Source organism: Hirundo rustica, chromosome 19, assembly GCF_015227805.2.
Source record: "Hirundo rustica isolate bHirRus1 chromosome 19, bHirRus1.pri.v3, whole genome shotgun sequence".
In the NCBI taxonomy this organism is placed as follows: Eukaryota; Metazoa; Chordata; class Aves; order Passeriformes; family Hirundinidae; genus Hirundo; species Hirundo rustica.
This window is the reverse complement of record NC_053468.1, coordinates 218618-238209: the sequence shown is the minus strand read 5'-3', so window position 1 is coordinate 238209 and position 19592 is coordinate 218618. Positions and strand designations below refer to the sequence as shown.

The 19592-nt window shown below is 48.0% G+C and overlaps 1 long non-coding RNA gene across 1 annotated transcript in view; it reads right to left on the bottom strand.

The window, feature by feature from the left end:
* The window catches only part of LOC120761488 (uncharacterized), a 33301-nt gene that overhangs the window by 12725 nt on the left and 984 nt on the right, over positions 1-19592 (bottom strand). The gene's annotated exons all lie outside the window — the stretch shown is intronic.

The window sequence follows — 19592 nt, the reverse complement described above, 5'->3', positions numbered from 1 at the left end:
GGGGGGTTTGGGCACAACAATGTATTAAAATGAAAAAAACATGATGAGAGTAATTCCATGACTCTTTGTGATTCTGATATTATGGTTTAAAACTCTTGGCCTGGCTTGAATAACTTCTAACTTGCACTAAAAAATCTTTCAGACAGAAAGGAAAAGTCAAAAGAAAACTGTGGTACTGAAAGCAGGGGGAGGATGGAGCTTGGGTGGCTCCTGTGCAGCATTCAGACCTGGAAACGAACTGCTCCTGCCTCTGTGTCCCTTTTCCTGCTGATGGCCTCCAGGGCTCACACAGACCAGGAACAACTGGAGTGTGACAGAAAATCACCTGCAGCTCCCACACTCCGCCTCCATTGTCCCTTCCCCTTCTGAGCCTGCAGAGACCCACGTGGGGTTTGCAGAGGATCCAGCCAGCTCTCACCACCTCCTGCCCACCTCTCCCACTAATGGACACAGCACAGCCATTTCCCCGAACTCCTGCATTTTTCTTTCCATGATTATCTCCTTATAAAAGGCATGAATTGAAAATGAGATGCAGAGAGCCAGCGGGCTCTTTTGAGCTATGGTTATTAGCTGTGTGGAGGATGAAAGTGGTACGACTCCCCAGATAAATATATAGTTCATTAAAAGTGCTCGGGATCACTCTATTCTGCTGATCAAAAGCCTAAATCACACAGTTAGCAACATTAAGGAGCTGTATTATGATTTGAGTTATATCTGGATAAACCCAGTGGAGGACCGAGGGAAGCCCAGTGGCGCTGGGAGCCCGGCAGTCACGCTGCGGCTGCGGCTCTGATCCCAGCACACGCAGCCCAAGGCAGGATTTTATCCTGTCTGCAACAGCTTAAACCATTCTGGCTCTCTGGGAGCAGCAGACTGTACACGTGAGTAGGTGCTTTCTTCCTCAAATCGCAGCTGTCAGGTTCCTCTCAAGTTTTAACTGGGCAACAAACCCAACCAGCACTGCCCAACTCCAGAGGGATTTTTACAACCATCCCAGAGCTCTGTTTTCCGTAGTGTCCCTGTGGAATGCTGTGAGTCTGGGGAATAGGCACATCCTTGTGGCTCTGGGCCTCCAGCTCCTGCAGTGTGTTTGTGCTAGGGAATGTGTGGGTCTGGAGGGTGCAGGGAGGTTGCAGACTGGCTCTGTAGTCGTGGGTCGGTGAGGTGCTTAATGCCACAGTTCTGGGCTTACTGCAACCAGAGGAATGAAATACTGATTCTGGAGAACAACTGCACACTGATTTACTCAGAGTTACCAGCGCTAACCAAAGGTGAGTGTTCCATCCCTTTTGTACAACTACTTCTTCTCTTACTAAGCACACAGCTTAATAAAACCCCACAAACCCTCTGCACGACCGAGCTCCAGCCCCCACGGGCAGAGACTTCCGCAAAGTCCAGCCTGACCTCCTCAGCCTTGGCTCAAAACCTGCCACTCTCCGATTTCCAATCATTTCAAATCTGGCTTAATAAAACCTATCCGAGACTGAGGACATGAATACTGATGACAAATTTTGCATCCAAATGATGTCTCAATCCGTCACTTTTAAAGAGAGTACAAGTCTCTTGTTCAGCTTCAGGCTTTGTCAAGGACACCACAGAGCCCAGGTGAGCTGCTCCTTAGGAGGTGGTGAAGGAGTGCTGGGTCTCAGCACCTGCAGCAGCTCCTGTCCCACATCCCTGCCACCTGAAGAGCTCACCATTGTGCTCGCCCTGCTCAAACAGGGCTTGCTCCTTTTGCCTGGCTGCCCTCACAGCACAAGCCCAGCACTTTAAAAGCTGATGTTCTTGCTTACCCCATCGCTACCCCCCTGGAAGCAGGACAGCTCACAATGGAAGGAATCTCTGCATTTCAATGTGTTGCAATTACACAACAGGCACGATAATCCACAGCAGGAGAGCACCAGTGGGAGACTGCTGTTCCCCCCTTCCCTCTCTGGGAGTTCTTGGCCAGCCACTGATAAATTAAACTCAGCACCTCCTTTGACTAAGATGGATGGCAAGCTTAAACGATATCCACTGAACAAATGGCTGATTTGTGTATTCTTCCATTCAGGATTAGGCTAATAAGATGTTCATTTATGGATTTATTACTCAGTCATTTAACTGCTAAAAAGAAGAGGACCGGGCAAATTTCACTATCCAGGAATTAATTTCCATCTTTTTAGGCCAAATTTTAGTGGAGAATTTGCAAAGGTAATTTAGTGGGACACATCAAAATATTATTAAGGTGACACAGTATTTTAAAATACCTCAGAAAAAATCAGGGTGCTTGAAGCCTCCAGGTTTAAGGCAACCCTGTTCTTCCCTACCTGCCTTTTGCTGTGGTTCCTGGAAGGACACACACTCAGGTTATTTTAGTCTGAGAGGTCGAAAGGGGCTTCCAATGACCCTGGGGACCTTTGGGGAACCCCAAGCTACAGCAGCCCGGCACAGGGCTGTCCCCAGGCAGAGCAGTTCCCAATTGCTGCAGGCTGCAACCTGTAACTGCAGTGTCACCTCGGGGGCACATCTGCACCTGCTCCAGCCCTGGAGAGCAGTCAGTCAGTCAGCCAGTCACATGGGACTTTCCCGGCAGCATCAGCATCTGCCTCCTTTACGCCTGTCATCAGCAGGAGGGAGAAGGCTTGTGCAGCAGCTCTCACTGCTGGGGGGGCTCAGCTCAGTGCCCATCGGAGCCCCTGCCAGGGGGCAGGAGTGCTGGCCACTCTGGTCCTGGGCTCAGACACCTCTGGGGACAACAAGGAAACTCCACACAGCAGATTTTTCAAAACGAAGATTCACAGTCACTGATCATCCACACCCAGTCTATGGAGGCTTTGTGTCCAGATAAACAAACCAGCACTCTGGCATCTGTGCTGCCAGCCGCTGGGCTGGCATTGATTCAGGCACGGAGAAAGGCTTTCTGCTTGAATTAAAATAAAAATCATCAGCTGCCTGGTTCTGCTTAATTAAACCAGGAAATAACTAAAGACACTGGTATTTAGGCTGCTGTCATTAGGATTCAGCACGAGCAGGCATTCCTGCACAAGCAGCTCTCTGCTGCTCCTTCCCTCCCAGCCCCACGCTTGTGTTCCCAACTCCCAGCTGAGGTGCTCACCCGCCGGCCAGGGCTGGGGTTAACGGCTGTACCCAGCGCTGCTGCAAGCTGACAGAATCCTCCTCGCTGAGCCCTTCAGGGCACCAGAGACCGAGCTGTAACACTCTCCATACTGGTCACTCGGGGAACAGCTCATTACCCGGGATTTTGATATAACTGCCGAGCGCTGGAGACAGGAACACAATTATCTTCCAGCCCGGATTTACCAGAGCTCTCGTCCTCTTGCCTCGCTGAAGCACAACAGCCTCTAATGGAGCACTCTGCTATGTGAGATCACTGGTGCCTTCTCAGAGACAGAGGACAGAGGGGCACACAAGAGTTCTTAATTTAGACTTCATCTACTGGGTCTTAGTTAATTTAACAGGTCCTTACATTTGTACAGCAGATTATGCCTCCAGAAAACTGAGCTGGTGCCAGGATGTAACTGTTTTGTTTAATACACCCACCAACACCACGAAAACCCGTCTGTGTGCATGCTGTCACGCACTCCACATTAACAGAAATTCTCACGCACACCAGTGCTCTGTCCCTCTCTGTGATGTGTCTTTTCACACAGAGAGTTAAGAGGAAAGTACAAACACACTGTCCAGAAGTCCAGCTTTCACCTAGTGACACGTTCCTCCCCTGCCTGCTGAGGATGGCAGGGGTGGTGGGATCTGCACAGGGTCAGATGCACAGAGCAGAGGGCGATGCTCTGGCTCCCCACAGGGAGGAGAGCCGCTGGCAGCCCCTGGAGCGAGGACTCACAGCGCCCTGTTCTTCTGGCTCAGCTTCCCCCAGTGGAGCCCCTACAGACCCATGGGCCCCACAGGTGAGCTTCTCCCCTTCCCAGGGCAGCTGCCTGCAGAGCCCAGCGGTGCCAGGGCACAGCCACTCCCTGCCCGAGCACAGGTCATGAGAGAGGAGCATGAGCACCCACAGAACACCCAGTCCAGGTGGTCTGTCTGTCTGTCCACACCCAGTCCAGGCGGTCTGTCTGTCCACATCCAGTCCAGGCGGTCTGTCTGTCTGTCCACACCCAGTCCAGGCGGTCTGTCTGTCTGTCCACACCCAGTCCAGGTGGTCTGTCTGTCTGTCCACATCCAGTCCAGGCGGTCTGTCTGTCTGTCCACACCCAGTCCAGGCGGTCTGTCTGTCCACACATCAGCCCTCTGTGCCCTGACAGTGGCTTTCAGGGATACCCTGGTGTCCCTCCCCAAAACAGCCCTGTGAAAGACCCTTGCCAGGCTGGTTTCTCTGTCGATTCCACTCTTTCAGAATCCACGGCAGAGCACTGGGCTGTGACCAAGTGAACAGCTCAGCTCTACATTCATCTCTCTCTTTTGCATAATGCATTTAGAAGTGGATCTATTTTTTATTGCAGAATAATATGTCTGGTTTAAGTATTGGCATCTTTGTGATGCACTGACATTTTGGGCACATTCACTGCTCACCCCAGGGACAGCTGGAAACTCAATACCACCGTGGCCCTGTTGCACAGCACCAATTATGATCTTTCCCAGGTACTTCTTGCTTCATTATCTGAGCGAAAAGTTTTATCTCACCTACCAGGCAAACCTTCCAAACTCACAGCTGGGTAGATATAACCTTGAATATTTAGCTCAGCCATAATGGCAGCTAATATTCCTCTTAACTGCTGCTCTTAAACAGCTTCATCCTATCATTGTTAATCACATTAAAAGGTATTGGATATATAATTTCCTTTAATTATGTGAAAATATTGGTTGCTTCCTTTCTTTGGAGTGTTATGCACAGAGCAGCAGTGATTAATGCCAGGAGTTTCAAAAGGCAGTCAGAGAAAGCTCCTAATTGTTGATTTATGCCCTAATTAGAAGACACCTGTATTTTTCCCATCCTTTTGATCTTTACTTTCTGTCTGAGTCCAAAATTATTCTGCATGTGTCATCATTACATTAATCGATACACATTTTGTCCTTCACAAATCTGCCTAATTGCTTTTCTCATTTAGACAGTCATTTGCTAACGAACACCGTCACCCACTAACACCAACAGGAGGATTTACCAGGAGCACTAAGCAGATTTTTAAGGGGAAAGACAGTTGTTATGGGCAGTGAGCATTTGAGACAACACTTCAGAGAGCCGGCAGGAAAAGGGAAAACCAAGCAGTTAAAAAAAAAGTAATTTTGCCTACAAAGCTAAGATTTTCCACTCCCCCATGTACACAAACATGGGCTTGGGTTTTCTGATTATGACTCCTGAGGTTTTTTGGTTTTTTTTTTTTTTTTTTTTTTTTTTTTTTTTTTTTTTTTGAGACTGCAAATGACACTGAGCCTTCTGTGCTAGTGAAATAAGAAGTGCCTAAAATGACAAATTAGGAGGAAGAGTGTTTGTGACAGTGATAAAGGGAAAGTTTAAGGCTTGTATTTAGATAAATTGGCTGGAAAATTTGATCCACACAGTCTTTTTCAAATATGATTATACAAACATAATTTGCATAAATAATATAATTAAAATTCTGCCTATGGCATAATAAAGAAGGGAAAATAGCATTAAATGATCAAGGCATTTGAATGTTTGAAAATTCACTGTGTGATGTTTCATGCTATCCATTAAATAAGTAATTTATTGCAAAATCTATCAAAGCAAAAGGAAATTAAGTCAGATAAGGCTGGCTTTTTACTTTGCAGGGTTTTTTTTTTCCTGAGGATGTCATTCCTTTCAGAGCACGTGTGATTTTCCAAGGTGCTAACTCAAAGTAACTATAATACTGGATCTGCTGTGGAGCTGTGACTCTCCCGATGCGGTAACTGCAGTGCGTGCTGGTGTGCAGCTTACGGCAGCAGGGGACAGGAGCTGTCATTCCTGTGGGGCAGTCCCGTCCTGTGCCCTGCTCCGTGCCACCTCCTGCCACCTGGAACGGCAGCACAGAGCCTTGTGAAACCTTGGGTGCCACAGGGGGGCACAGGGACAGAGGGAGTGTCAGATGTGGGCACAGGGACACAGACAGTGTCACAGGTGGGCAGCACAGGCAGTGTCACATGTGAGCACAGGGACACAGACAGTGTCACAGGTGGGCACAGGGACAGAGGGCGTGTCACATGTGGGCACAGGGACACAGGGTGTGTCACATGCGGGCACAGGGACAGAGGCAGTGTCACATGCAGGCACAGGGACACAGGGTGTGTCACATGTGGACAGCACAGGCAGTATCACATGCAGGCACAGGGACACAGGGTGTGTCACATGCAGGCACAGGGACACAGGCAGTGTCACATGCGGGCACAGGGACACAGGGTGTGTCACATGCGGGCACAGGGACAGAGGCAGTGTCACATGCAGGCACAGGGACACAGGCAGTGTCACATGCAGGCACAGGGACACAGGCAGTGTCACATGCGGGCACAGGGACACAGGGTGGCCGCTGAGGCACTGTCCTGTCCCAGGACCGGCCCAGCCAGGCTGGGTGCTGGTGTGCAGCAGCCTGTGCACGCCTGGGGAGCGCACCGCCACCCCCGATGGGTCCCCAGCCACCTGCGAGCTCCTGCCAGGGGCAGGGACACCCGCACTCGCAGCACGAGCCGCCCATCCAGGGAGCACATCAGGCTGGTCTGTTCTCCTGTCTCTTGGCTCAACCTGGTGGAGATCGAAGGATGAAAGGGCAATAGGAAATGAGCTTTGAAATGCACAGGGAAACAGCCTTCCTTATCAGCCTCTGCTTTGTCCCTGCCACTGCAAAGATCTCTTTAAGTAAACCGCAAAGAAAAATAGGATAATAAAGGAAAGAAAACTCACGAACAGTTTACTGAAGCGTTTAGACTAAACTGCTGCGAGGTAGGTTGACCCTTTGATATAAATCCTCTGCCTTGTCCACCTCCAGGCCTGCAAACAAGGCAGCCTCGCTCCTAATGTCACTTCTACTGCTGAAAATTTGTGACATCAATAAAATCCTGGTTTGTCACTACAAATGGAATTTTAAATTGAATTCTTATCAAATTAGCCTTTCATCAAGGTCATGCAATATTGTGTGAATAACCTTTTGTGAGGCTGTGTACATGGCTGCTGCCGGAGGTGAGAATGAGACAAATTCTAATGAGATTACCCAGCTGGAGCACTCAATAACAGGCGGTGGAGGAGATGGGGTGACATTAGGTATAGCGATAATTTAAGTAAATGGCTACACCAATGCTGGAAGCACAGAGCTTCACCCCCCATCTCCACTGTGAACCCACACGTGCAGTACCTCTCTCCCAGGCCACAGCAGCCCCAGAGCAGTCACAGCTCTGACATGCCAGAGCCAAACAGAATTTCCTGGAGGAACCAGAACAAATTGTAAATGCATCCCCTCTGCTGGCTCCGTGGTGCAATAAAACTTCGTTTCAGGGGAATGGTGTTTGGCAGCAGCAGCCGGAGGGATTTTCCATCATGACCAAATTTGTGGGAAAAAACCCTGTTTTTCAGCATGAGGAGCTCAGTGCTGCAGGAGCTGGGTAGGAGCTGAGGGAGTCTGAGCTGTGCACACGCACTGTGAAGCAGGGACACAGCCTTGCTCTCTCGTTCCAGGCTCGGCTGCAGGCAGAGCCCAGATCTGTGTTGGACACCGCCTGTGGCATCACGCAGCCAGGGGGCTGAGCAGGCTGCCAGGAAGGGGTAACCCTGCCCTGGCCCCCCAGCACCTGCCGTGCCAGCCCTGGGAACTGCAAGACCCATCTGAGGAAGCTGTTCCCACCATGATGGAATAATCCTAATAAACAAGTATGGGATGCTGCTCTATCCTTTTAGATAACATCTTCTTGAAATAAAATATGTAGATCAGATTGCACAGTCAAGAAAGATCAAATTGCACAGTCAAGAAATATCCAGCTGCTAAAGCCTCCCTCCCAAATAACAACATAGCTGTATATTTGACAACTCAAAAAAATATTTCAGCAAACATAATAGAGAAGATAATGATAATTAGGGTGATATTTTATGCCATAAAACCCTTGAATGCCTACAAAAATACAATATTTTCAGCGAAAGATAATTGAAAAGATAATTTGGCTTATCTAAAAAAAGTTTTTCCAAGCCTCAGCACATCTGTTACAAGAATTCCTGCAAATACACGGCGCAACGCTGTTGGCTCAATGGACTGTTCATTACTTTGAGAAAGAGGCGGAAAAGACACGGAGGGGTTTGTTCATGACAGGTCCCTCTGACAGGAAACCGACAGAATCACTTTTTACCGGACCGCGGAAAGTGGAGGTGACAGAAGCAGCCCAGGAAAGCAGCAGCTGGCTCAGCTGGAGCCCCAGGCAGGGCAGGCAGCCCCCGGCACGGGGCAGAGGCGGAGAGGCCGTGGCAGAGCCAGGGATCTGCTCACACAGGTATGGGAACCCTGCGCTCTGACATCTCCCTGCAAACCTGCACCATTCGCTCTTTGTTGCTAAGTTACTAAGTGTTTATCCAGCCCCACACAGATCCCTCCAGCACCAAACAAACGCCGGGTGCCTTTTGCAGATGCAGCTTCAGCTGCTTGAGGACTCAAGCCGAGCCTTTGTTTTCAGTACTTGCTGTTAGGATCTGCAGGCTGAGCCTTTGAGGTACAGACAGGGGTAATTGAAAGCTGCCCGCTGTCTTTGGGGGGCACGGGGAGGGGGGTGGAGGGGAAATTCCAGGCTTGGCTGCAGCAACACGATTGATGCCAAGGGAGCTTGCGATACCCAAGGGCTGCAGATGCAGCCAAAGCATCAGTTCTGAGAATATTTCAATATTTCAAATTTGAGCATTTCAAATCTGAGGGGCAATAAATTCCTTGTCTTCATCCTTCCTTGTTTGTCCCCTGCAGCTCCAGGCAGACTGAGCAAGACCTTTTGCTTTCAAGCAGGGCTGCACGGTGCTCTGGTGTTTGCACTGGTGGTGCCTCCAGCTGACAAGGGAGGGGGAAATGTCTTCATGCCTTGTTTTGGGTCCCTCAGGGCTCTATCTCGGGGTATCTACCACTCCAGCCACCTTGGCTGCACTCACCTCCCGAGCTTATGTGGTCACAACAAAGTCTCCCCAGTGATCCCTGAGTGATTTTGTGACACAGGATTTTTATAAGTCTCAGCTTTTCTAAAAACATTTACTCCTGTTCAACCAGTAGTTGCAACCGAGGAGAATCCGGAAAACAAATGAGTTTTACATGGGCCCTGCTAGGTTCAAACCTCAGTGCTGCTGTGACCCGGCCCCATAACACCAGAAGAGCCGCCGGTGTCTGTTTACAAGCGGAGCACAGAGCAAGAGAGAAGCAAAGGGACCAGAGCTCAACTCTGCTCATGCCAGTGAAGCAGCGTCTCATTATCCTGGGGCAGAAGCTCAGAGCTGGTCCTCAGCAGCCTCTCCCCCAGAAGCTGCTCTGCCGGTACTAGCTGGACTCCTGACACGAACCAGGTTTATCCATGGGCTGAGGGGCCCGTCCTCCACAGTCAATATTCACAATACACTAGGCACAACACTTGTGAAGAGTGTCAAATGCAATAATATATTCCTGTGTTTAACTTCAGGCTACCCCTCACCAACCACACTGAAAAGTGTTAGAATTGGACAAGATTTCCCAGGAGTAAAAGAAATTCATGTTCGTCTGCTTATAAAGGTTGACAGGTAAACAAACTCTTCTACAGGGCAATTGCAGATGCTCTAAGTGACATTTTAAAATCTTAAGAATTTTCCATTTGCAAATAGAAGTTGCCTTGAAAAATGACAAGCAAACCAAGCAGACTTCCCAGAAACTGGTCTTTTCTGTTGCCTTTTAGTGGTTTTATTTTCCATAAGAAAAAAAATGATCAGTGGCCCCTCAGAAATGGACTTTTGCATCTATCTTTTACAGAAGAGTAATAGGCCAGATACAGCACTAATTTTTATTGTAAACTACTCTGGGAACATATTTTACTCAGAGTCCCTAGCACAGAAAGCAGATTAACTGGAAAAGCTAATGGTATAGTGCAATATAAATATTTACACAGACATTTAGCTAAATCCTTTTTTAACAGGTCAGATTTTCTCTGAAATTCTCACCTTTTGTTATGAGACTTTTAATGGGTTGATACATTTGCAGGCTTTAAAAACTCCTCAAGGGAGGAGGAGACAGCCCCCCAAGCACCCCAACTCTTGCTGCTCCGCTGTTTTCATCCCACTGGCTCTCACAAAGCAGAATTATGCCTAAATTCCCGTGCCCCTCCATGGGACGTGATTGCTCAGAGAGTGAAGAGCAGCCAAGGGGACACTCACAGCAGAAGCCCCGTGGCTGTGTCACTGTCCCTGCACCCTCTGGCCCCACACCCACCACACGATGGGACAGCAGGCGCCAGGAGCCTCTTCCCAGAGCAATCAATCTTCTCATTCAGCAGTGCAAACTTTGTCTCTCCCTCCTTCCTTCTGTTTCTCATCTCACCATACATATTAATGAGGTTAATAATGATCATTAAGCACACTAGAGATCAATACCTTCCAAAAATCTCTGAAAACCTGTTTTAATTCAAGGAACTGGAGGTTGCTGTGGGGTCCTATTATAGTTTTACAGCCTTGAACTTATTGAGGATTGTTTCAAGTCAAACCAGACACTGTCAGCAGAGAATGAGGGTCTGGACAAACTCAATATATCAACTCTATGATCAAGTGGATTCAGCAGTCTGCTCAGAAGCAGGATAAAATGTGTCATTTGCTCTCATCAGTTTTCCATTCTGTCTATCCAGTAAAAAGAAAAAGCCCCCAAAGGTTATGAGAAATCATCACCTCGGGTCACTGAGGAATTTCCCATTTAGCACAGCTGTGATGAACATCTCAAACTCTCCTGGTGTCACCCAGCTCAGCCTGCCAGTCCTGCCCGTGTCCCAGTGAATCCTGTGAACACGGGGAGCTGCCAGAGGCAGGGGACACCTGGGCCATCTCCCAGGCTGCCTGTCCCCCATCCCCAGCACCCCGCAGCACCCACCCACCCACCACGGGCGGTTTGTTTGGGGTTTTGTAGGGATTTCTTCTTTCAAAAATTTTGTCTTGAAGAATGGGAGCAAAGTGAAGAGCACATCTTAAACCGGAAGAGGTCTGTAGGAGGGCATCTGTATCTGCATTTTTTGCAATGCCTAACTGTCAGCTCAGAGCCAAGGAAGAGGAGGGATTGTTCTTCCCCTCCCCTGCTACTCCAGTCTGTCCCCAGTCGGTAGAAGGTGCTCTTTTTCCATGGACCTGAAACGGAGCTGATTTACCCCAGCAACAGCCCCTACCCTGTAAATGTTCAAAAATCTGTCTCACGGTTCTCCAGTCATGCAAATAATTTTGTTCTTAATTAAACAAATGCCACAATGACAGCTGGGAATTAGCAGCTGTAGTTTGACCAAGGAAATATGATACCTCCTTTAATTAAAAGAAATATTCTCAGAAGTTCCCCTAATGAAATCTCCACTCTGATAAGATGGAGCAGCTATGAACCCAGAAAGCAAGACATAACAGGGAAGCACAGGGATTCAGTCGATGCAATTTTCTTGCAGGAAAATACTTCAACTTTCAAGGAAAGAAAGGAAGCTGTGGTAGTTGCAAGAAGTCAGCTTTCCAATTGATTTTCAGCTTGACTTTGTAGAGCATCATTCCCAAGTAATGACTAGGAAAATGTACAGCATCCCAATTACATCCAGGAGCACTAGACACTGGAGGTACTGAACTTAACTGTGACAGCTCAGAGTGTGTTAAACAATATCTTTTATTTCCTAAGGAGTTAGGCATCTGCAGCAGAGGATATGAGGCAGTGAGAAGTTCAAATCTGGGTTTTTTTCATATTGGCTCTTTTGCCAGGCTCAGAGCTACTCAACATATTTACATATTCTGACACACCAGACTTGCTCTCTTGATAGATAAAAATATGCAACTCTATTTAAAGATAAAAACTCTCTCTCTGCATATTTTCCTAAATAACATCAGATACGTAAGAGACTCCCACTGGTGTAAAATTTCCTCTTATTCATTTGACTCTGAACATTGCCCCTCTGGACCCACCCCTTAAAATGCTCCTCGCACTGGGCAAGGCAGCACCAAGGGCTCTGTGTCACCTCTCCTGGAGCACTCTCCATGGCCATGGTGCAGAGACAAAGCTGGAGCATCACGTAGCTGCCAAAGCTGTGACTGTTCAGTGGCTCAGAAAAGCAAGGGGAGCAGAAACCATCAGGAGCTTATGCAGCATGGGCAAAGACACCCATTACCGCAGAGCTGAGGCTGCTGCCATCTGAAACTGGGCTTTTCTCAATCTTTTGCAGTCTTAGGAAATTATCATTTGCCTCCAGACAATCATTTCACAACAAATTTAGAAGAGGATATGCACTATCTTTGATGTCTTATGGACTCTGGGGTTTGCCACAGGGAGTAAACACATGAGAGTGGAAACTGGGTCAGGTTACTAAGGACAAGTGTAAAAATAAGACAAATGTACAAGGACAAACCCAGAAAACCAGTGGGCACTAAATTAAGTAGAAATCCAGGGTCCATCATCCATGGCCAAGAGAAAGCCTGGGTGGTGTGGGAAGGGGTAAGTACTCTGTCCAAAAAAGGGACAGCAGAGATGGGATCCCCGATGCCTGCTGGTGACCCAGGCTTGCTGAGCTTCTCCCTGCCCCACCAAGATGCTTGTCTGAGGCCACCCCTGAGCTGCGCTGGCAGTGGCATCCCCCTGGAGAGGCACTAGCCTGGCCACGGTCAGCTCTGGGCTCACCAAAGCGGTACCAGAAGAGAGGAGCTGATGGATTTTATTGAAATAATTGTTCTGCAAAAAACAGTCTCCACTGAAAATCATCTGTAAAAGACGATACTCAGCTGACACAAACTGATCTAGATCCACAAACTTTGATGGAGCACCAAAAATCATTGCAACAGCAATCCCTGCCCCGTTGGGGTGGCAGATAACTCCAAATGTGACAAACCAGGCAGTGACTGTCAATAACATATTGACTTTATAGGTGCTTCCGAGAACAGGGACTACACAGGTTTCCAAAAGCAGGGACATATGGTCCTCTGCATATAGCTACGTACCATCAATACCCAGGTTGTGCCTGGAAGAACCATTCTGTTTTGTGAAACCCATTCCTGGCTATGCAGAAGGCATTCTCACGCTTTTGCAGCACAGACACCCTCAGTGCCCATCCTGCCTCAGGTGTGCACAGTGACCTCCCACACCAGCCAGCTGCCCAAACCCCTGCTGTAAGCATCGCACATGGTCCTGTCCTCTTCAAAAAGCATTTGGAGACCCGGGGTAGCAAAGTGCTGTTTGATATTTGAACTGCCTTTTGATCATCAAAGCACATGCTTAAGAGCAGATCAGCAGGATTAGGGCACGGGCCAAACCAGAACTCCCCAGGGCTCAGCATCCTGGCTTTGGCACAGAACCCTCCATCCTTTTGTATCCTCACCAGAGGAAAGGGGAGGAAAAAAAGAACCTGCCAGCAAGGCTGCTCTGCTACAGCAAGGTCAGCCTTCCCCCTGCTATGAAGAGAGGCTCCAGCTGTGCCCCAGCACCAACCACTTCGAGTGTTACTCAAAACAGAACAGTCCTATTTATCAGGGATGTGTTTTTCCTGAAGCAAACCATTCTGGCATTAGCCTTTTCCAACAAGTACCCAGCTAAAAGTTTGCATAGCAATTGCAACCACCAGGGTGAGGACTGGGCTGCACTTGACTGACGGGGGTTTCCTGGTACATAATCACTCAGATGAGGACACCCAGGGGTGCCCAGGGTTCAGCTGTGAGCACAAGGACATAGGCTCCCTGAAAGCCCATTGGGAACAACCAGATTTCTCCAGAATTTCCTAGCTGGGCACACATAGCTACTCACTGGGGAGAGTGGGGCTGGTCCCTATGCCAGCACTGGGGGACAGCGCCAAATGCTCTGCAGAGTGCTGCCAGAATTGCTATCACTGTCCAGCTGGAATTTAATAAACCAGTCTCTGTCCAAATCCCATCTCCTTCTTTTCTCTTTCTTTTGTTTATTTCTTTTATGCTTCTGGTGTTTGTTGCTTCAGAATAACCTACTTTTCCCGGCGGAGGAGGTGCTGATGTGCTCACCTCTCAGTGTTGTTTCCCTCCTTCCCTCCCATCAGAGCCGACTGAACCTGGGCCCAGGGGCTCAGCTTTTATCTTGTTTACTCATGCTGTAGCTGGCACAATGGGGCTGTGAGGTCTGGGGAGAATCTGCCCATTTTACTGGGGAAAAAGGTACTGATGTGAATCACTCGAGTTCCTCAGAGAAGCAATAGCTGTCAGCACCATGCTTCCAGCCCTGGCTGTCTGTCCCCAGCAGGATGGCAGCACCCAGCTCGTGCCCTGTGCAGTGACAGAACTCCATCCCTGCTGCTCCTGCAGCCTGGCACGAGGCACCTGCATCTGGGGTAGGGAGCTGCTGCCACCCGTCCCTCCTGGCTGGCTCTAGCTGGGTGTCCTGCTTTAGGGCAAATTTGGGAGGAAACTTCCAAAGGGGCTCCTCCAGGGGCAGAGGAAAGAGTTTTTCCTCCTCAAGCAGGCGGCAGCAGCAGGGCTCAGACCCCAGAAGGGTCTGCTTGGCTGTGCTGGAGCCCAGAAGTCTTTGGGCAGAGATGCTGATGTGAGGGCAGGAGCCAGCCCCCAGGCCCTGGGGCAACTCTGCAGGGATGGAGCAGCTTTACCACCACATTTATTTCCCTTTGTGTACTCCTGAAGTTTGCGGTGGCACACACAAATTCACAGCGATGTATTATTTACGAGAAATAATTATTAATCCGTATCAGTAAATATATATGCATGTGTAAAGAGAGAACGGCAGATGATGATGGCCACTGAGTGGTGGTGAACGTCCTTGCACACAGGGACTTGGCAAACAGCATAAATATATCAACCAGGCATACAAATATACTCCCTCCCTTTCTGGGGTTCAAATACTAGGTACAAACACTCAGCTTTAATATCAGAGACACAACAACGTTTTTTTAAAACTGCAGTAGAATAAAGCCTTGTGATTCAGGGGGCAGTGCAGGTTTAAAAATGGGATTTCAAACTGCTCATCACCCAGCAGGGCTGGGCTTAGGGGATGCTGCTGAATGGAGACCAGCACGCTGTCCCTGCAGCGGGGCAGTCCATCAGCAGGGTCCCACTGTCCAGGGCACGGGGCAGGGCTTCCCTGTCACAGCAGATTTACCAAGGGAAGGGGGAGAACCAGACAAGATGAGAATCCTTAGAAAAGCTGAAGTGGAAGAGAAATGAGGGCTCACAGCCACAGCAGGAGCTGTCAGTAATCACTATGTGCCACCATATGTTTTAATAATTTCAGATTTCTCACATGTCTCTAGGGGAGCCTCAGAGTGGTTTTCATGCTCTGCACTCAGTTTTCGAACTTACGGCTGTTCTCATCAATAAAAGATTTGGTTTACACACTGTTGTAACTGTATAGTGAAAATCAGGTGGAACTAGGCAATATTTCTCTTTAATTACTCTTTGTGGCATGAAAAAGAAGAATTAATCATTCTGCATTGTTAAAACAGGGCGAACCACCTACTAATCACAAACTCTATTTTCATTCAGGTGATGTTGCACAACATTCTATTAGTGCAAGTAAATATCAACACTAGTTTTAATTGTTTGGTCTTTCTCCCTGCATGACACATTTACCTGATGGGAACAGATACACAAATTAAAGTTATTGTTCTTTCCTCTCACACACCTGGTCCAGAAGCATAAAACACTTCCTCTCCACACCCTTAGAATGAGAGTTGTCCTTTTCTCCCCCTTCCAGCTATGTTCTCTAGCATCAATTTTGTTTTTATGACTTATGGGTGGAACGTGTGAATTCAAGGAAAATGTAGTCTTCCATCATTTATTCATACTATCCTTCAAAGCCGACCCACTCAAGAATCCACAATCATTTCTTTATTTTGACTGTGGGCACACATGTCTCAGTTAAGTGTTAGCCCTGCTACCGTACTTCCTGATGGTCAATTTTTAATTCCTGGCAGGGGTCTGATGTCCAATTCTTACTGAAAAACAAGAAATTCACAGAAATGTCTATCCACAAAGGAGTTGTGTTAGCACTTACTGAATGCCATTTTGTGATGAGATGCGCAGAAGGCTCCAGCACTCCTAAATTATGCATGGCTGTGCATTCAGCAGATCCTTTGCTTTATTTTCAAGAGTCTCACTTGCCAGAACACTCCAGGGAAGGAGGAGAGGCTCCTGTCAGAACTAATACAGTCAACCAGAGAAAGAGGATTTCACCAATTGACTGATCGGGTTTCTTTAACCCAGCTCTGCTCCTGCTAGAGCTGAATAAAACACACCTGTCCAGAAAAAAAACTCAAAATAAAGTACCTGGAACCTGTCAAATTGTACTGTTTGGATTGTATTGGAGAGGAGATTTGGAGGGGGCTGGCTTTGGAGCATTTCTTATTTTGAAGGCAATTGTGCTGTTAGTTATCACTCAAACCGTCAGAGAATACAAGATGGTACAAGCCAGGCTCATGTACTGGGCAGATACCAATATCCATGTAAATAAAACAAATTACTGAAGCACAGATTTAGCTGAACAGAAATTATTTTTCTGCAGCAAAGCAAAATAATTTAAAAATATTAATAGCCCAGTAAGTCTAGGCTTTTTGTCGTTTTGTTCCAGGATGTAGCAAAATGTCAATGCTGCTGAAGCCCCACAAAACCAACTCAAGTTAATTTGTTTGTTTCACTATTTTTTAAGAGACAATTGAATTCCCAGTCACATCCTGAAATTACTATCAATCAATCCTCCAGTCACTCCAGTATATTCATCAGCTGTATGGGACACTAACAGAGACCATTTAAAGAAATAACTAGCTATTGGAAACCTCTCCACAGTCCTGCACCAATCTTCCTAATTATTAAAAATAGAGCTATAACCTGGCTGCCTCTTCTTGACATCATTAGACTTGAAAGAGAAAATAAAATCCGTTTGATAAAACGGGAAGTGCTGCAGCGAGCAATTAGAAAACCAGGCTGGGTTTGCCTTTCCAGTCCAGCACAGGGACCACCTGGCTGCGCCCTCAGCCCAGTTCTTGGCAGCTCTGGCCACAGTGGCTCCTGCAGCCTTGGTGCTGGGCACTAGCTTGGGGCGGGAACAGGCACAGGACTTTCTCCGCGTTCCCTTGAGACTTCACTCCCTCATCTATTCCCACCCCCACTTCCCAGCTGCTCTGCCTCCCCTGAAGCCACAGCCCCTCCAAAGCAGGGGATGTCCACACAAGCTGTGCGCTCCCTGGGATCGCCAGGAACCATCCTGCTCTGGGTTCACATCTTGCAGCAGGATTCACAGGTTTTCTCTCCCAAACCCACGTCCCAGCGCCGTCTCTTGGGCAATCCTACAGGACGTGCTGTGCTCAGCCTCCTACCCCACACAAGTACCAGAACCCCAGTTCCCAGCAGCCCTCAGCAGTTCCTGACCTGCTGCTTCTTTGATCTCAGCTCAATTAACCTCGAACAGACACTCCTGGGGTTCCCTGCCTCCCACAGGGCTGCTGGGACTCCCAAGCTCATCCCATGCTGAGCGCAGCAATTCTCCAGCCCTGACTTCCTCCCCCAGAGTCATTCCCCTGCCTGCCAGCCAAGTCCCGCACTCAGACCCCGCCAGCCCAGCCCAGGGGCAGGCAGGCGACAGACGGAGCCGGTTTGGATGCTGCAGCTGTCCTGTCCCCCTGGCAGCCGTGGCTCACGGCAGCTGGCTGAGATGAACGCCCGTGAGCGCAGCGGCTCCTCAGCGCCGTGCGCGCGGCAGCTCCGACCAGATAAAACGCTTGTACGTGGCGCGTTCCAGCGTGTCCTGGCAGCCCCGTGCTGGCAATCAGGAGACTGAGCTGGAGACAATTAACAATGGAATGGCACAGCTCTCCTACCTGGGAATTGGCCCAGAAAGGAGACTGGAATAAGGCTGTGGGAAAAAGCGTGAGGTAGTTTACAGCTACAGTGTTCTCCATCTGAGCCAAGCATGCAAGGAATGATAATCCTCGGCCCCATCTCTCTCCTGCTGTCATAAGCACTGTTTTCTTCTGTGGAATTGCAGGATTTAGTTTTGCTTTTTTGTGTTTTTCTTTTAAAACCAAGGACACACATGGTCCGCACTGTGTGGAAGCAGCAAGTCCACAGCATCCATCCTGCCAGCCGTCCACATTCCACTGTGGCTAATCTTGAGACAAGGGACACAACTTCACAACACAGCTGCGTGGACATAGATGGAAGAAGGGGAAGCCGTTGGCTATTTCTTGGCCATTGCTGCTTTCCTCTGCCACAATTTCCAATACAGATTTTATGTATGAGGAACTCTAAGAAATTCCAATAGAGCAGAGGAAACACCAGCACTCGTGCTGATGGTCTGAAGCATGGTATAGATTAATTGTGGCTCTCTAGTACTGGGAACCACAACCCATTAATTCATAATCATCACAGACAACTGCTGAACACAACAGCTGCTCAGGCTCCCCATTACATCTATTTATAGTTGTGGCAATCCAGAAAACAGACACTGCTTTACGGGGAGAGTTAAAAAGTGATGCCATTTGCAACACACACACGTGCATTAAACAACCATAAAGCTCCCCCCTGCACTGCACAGCATTGTAATAGATGTTGGCATTATGTCAGGAAAAGCAGTTTCCTGTATTCAGCCACATTAATGTTCACCCTAATGAACTCTCTGGAGGAGCTGTCATAAATGACAGAATATCGCAAAAGAGCTTCGCTGCCAATAGAGGCCAGGGAGAGAGCAGACACTGATTACATGCACGGGATGAACGAGGAGCTGTGATGTTTCGAGGCAAGGCAGTGATATTTCTGGTTAATCACTTATTCATTGGGTTAAGTTTGCTGCTTTTATCTCTGCAGGTGCATTTGAAGTAGGATTCATGGAAAAGAACTTAAAAGATTTCCTACAAGGTTATTAAAGATAATAATTGAAATAATTATTTTGCCTGATGATAAGGCCAATGGCTAAAATTATTCAAGCTTTTAAAAATCAGATAATAAACTAAGTTTTTTCCTACTGGTAATCAGCTCATTTCAATGCAAAGATCTTAAAAAAAAAATCAGCTTTGTTAACCCCGGTCTTTGTAGAGGTTATTCAGTGGTGTGTAGGTGCTTTGTTTTATTTTGGGTTTGTTGGTTTGTGTTTTTTTTTCCTTTTGTTAGGTTTTTTAAAATTTTATAGATACTAGGGAAAAGGAAGAGAGATGGGACCACACGGAATATTTCTTTCTGCTCAGCTGCTACTTTTAACCCACACTGGGAAGTTCACTCACCTGAAAGCATTTACCCTAAAACACTCACAGGCCTTGGGAGCAGGGACCATTTCTGAGCAAACAGCCTGTCCTAGCCTGGCAAGGAGAAGTTCATCTCCTCCAACACATTTTTCAGTGTAGAGCACAACAACCATGTCTTGGACATCCACAATCCAGTGACAGCTCTGACTGCCAGCCTTTCTGTAGTGACATCCAACCCACAGAGAACTTAATTCAGCAAGCAGCCAAGGAATATATGCACTGACACTAACAGGCAATTG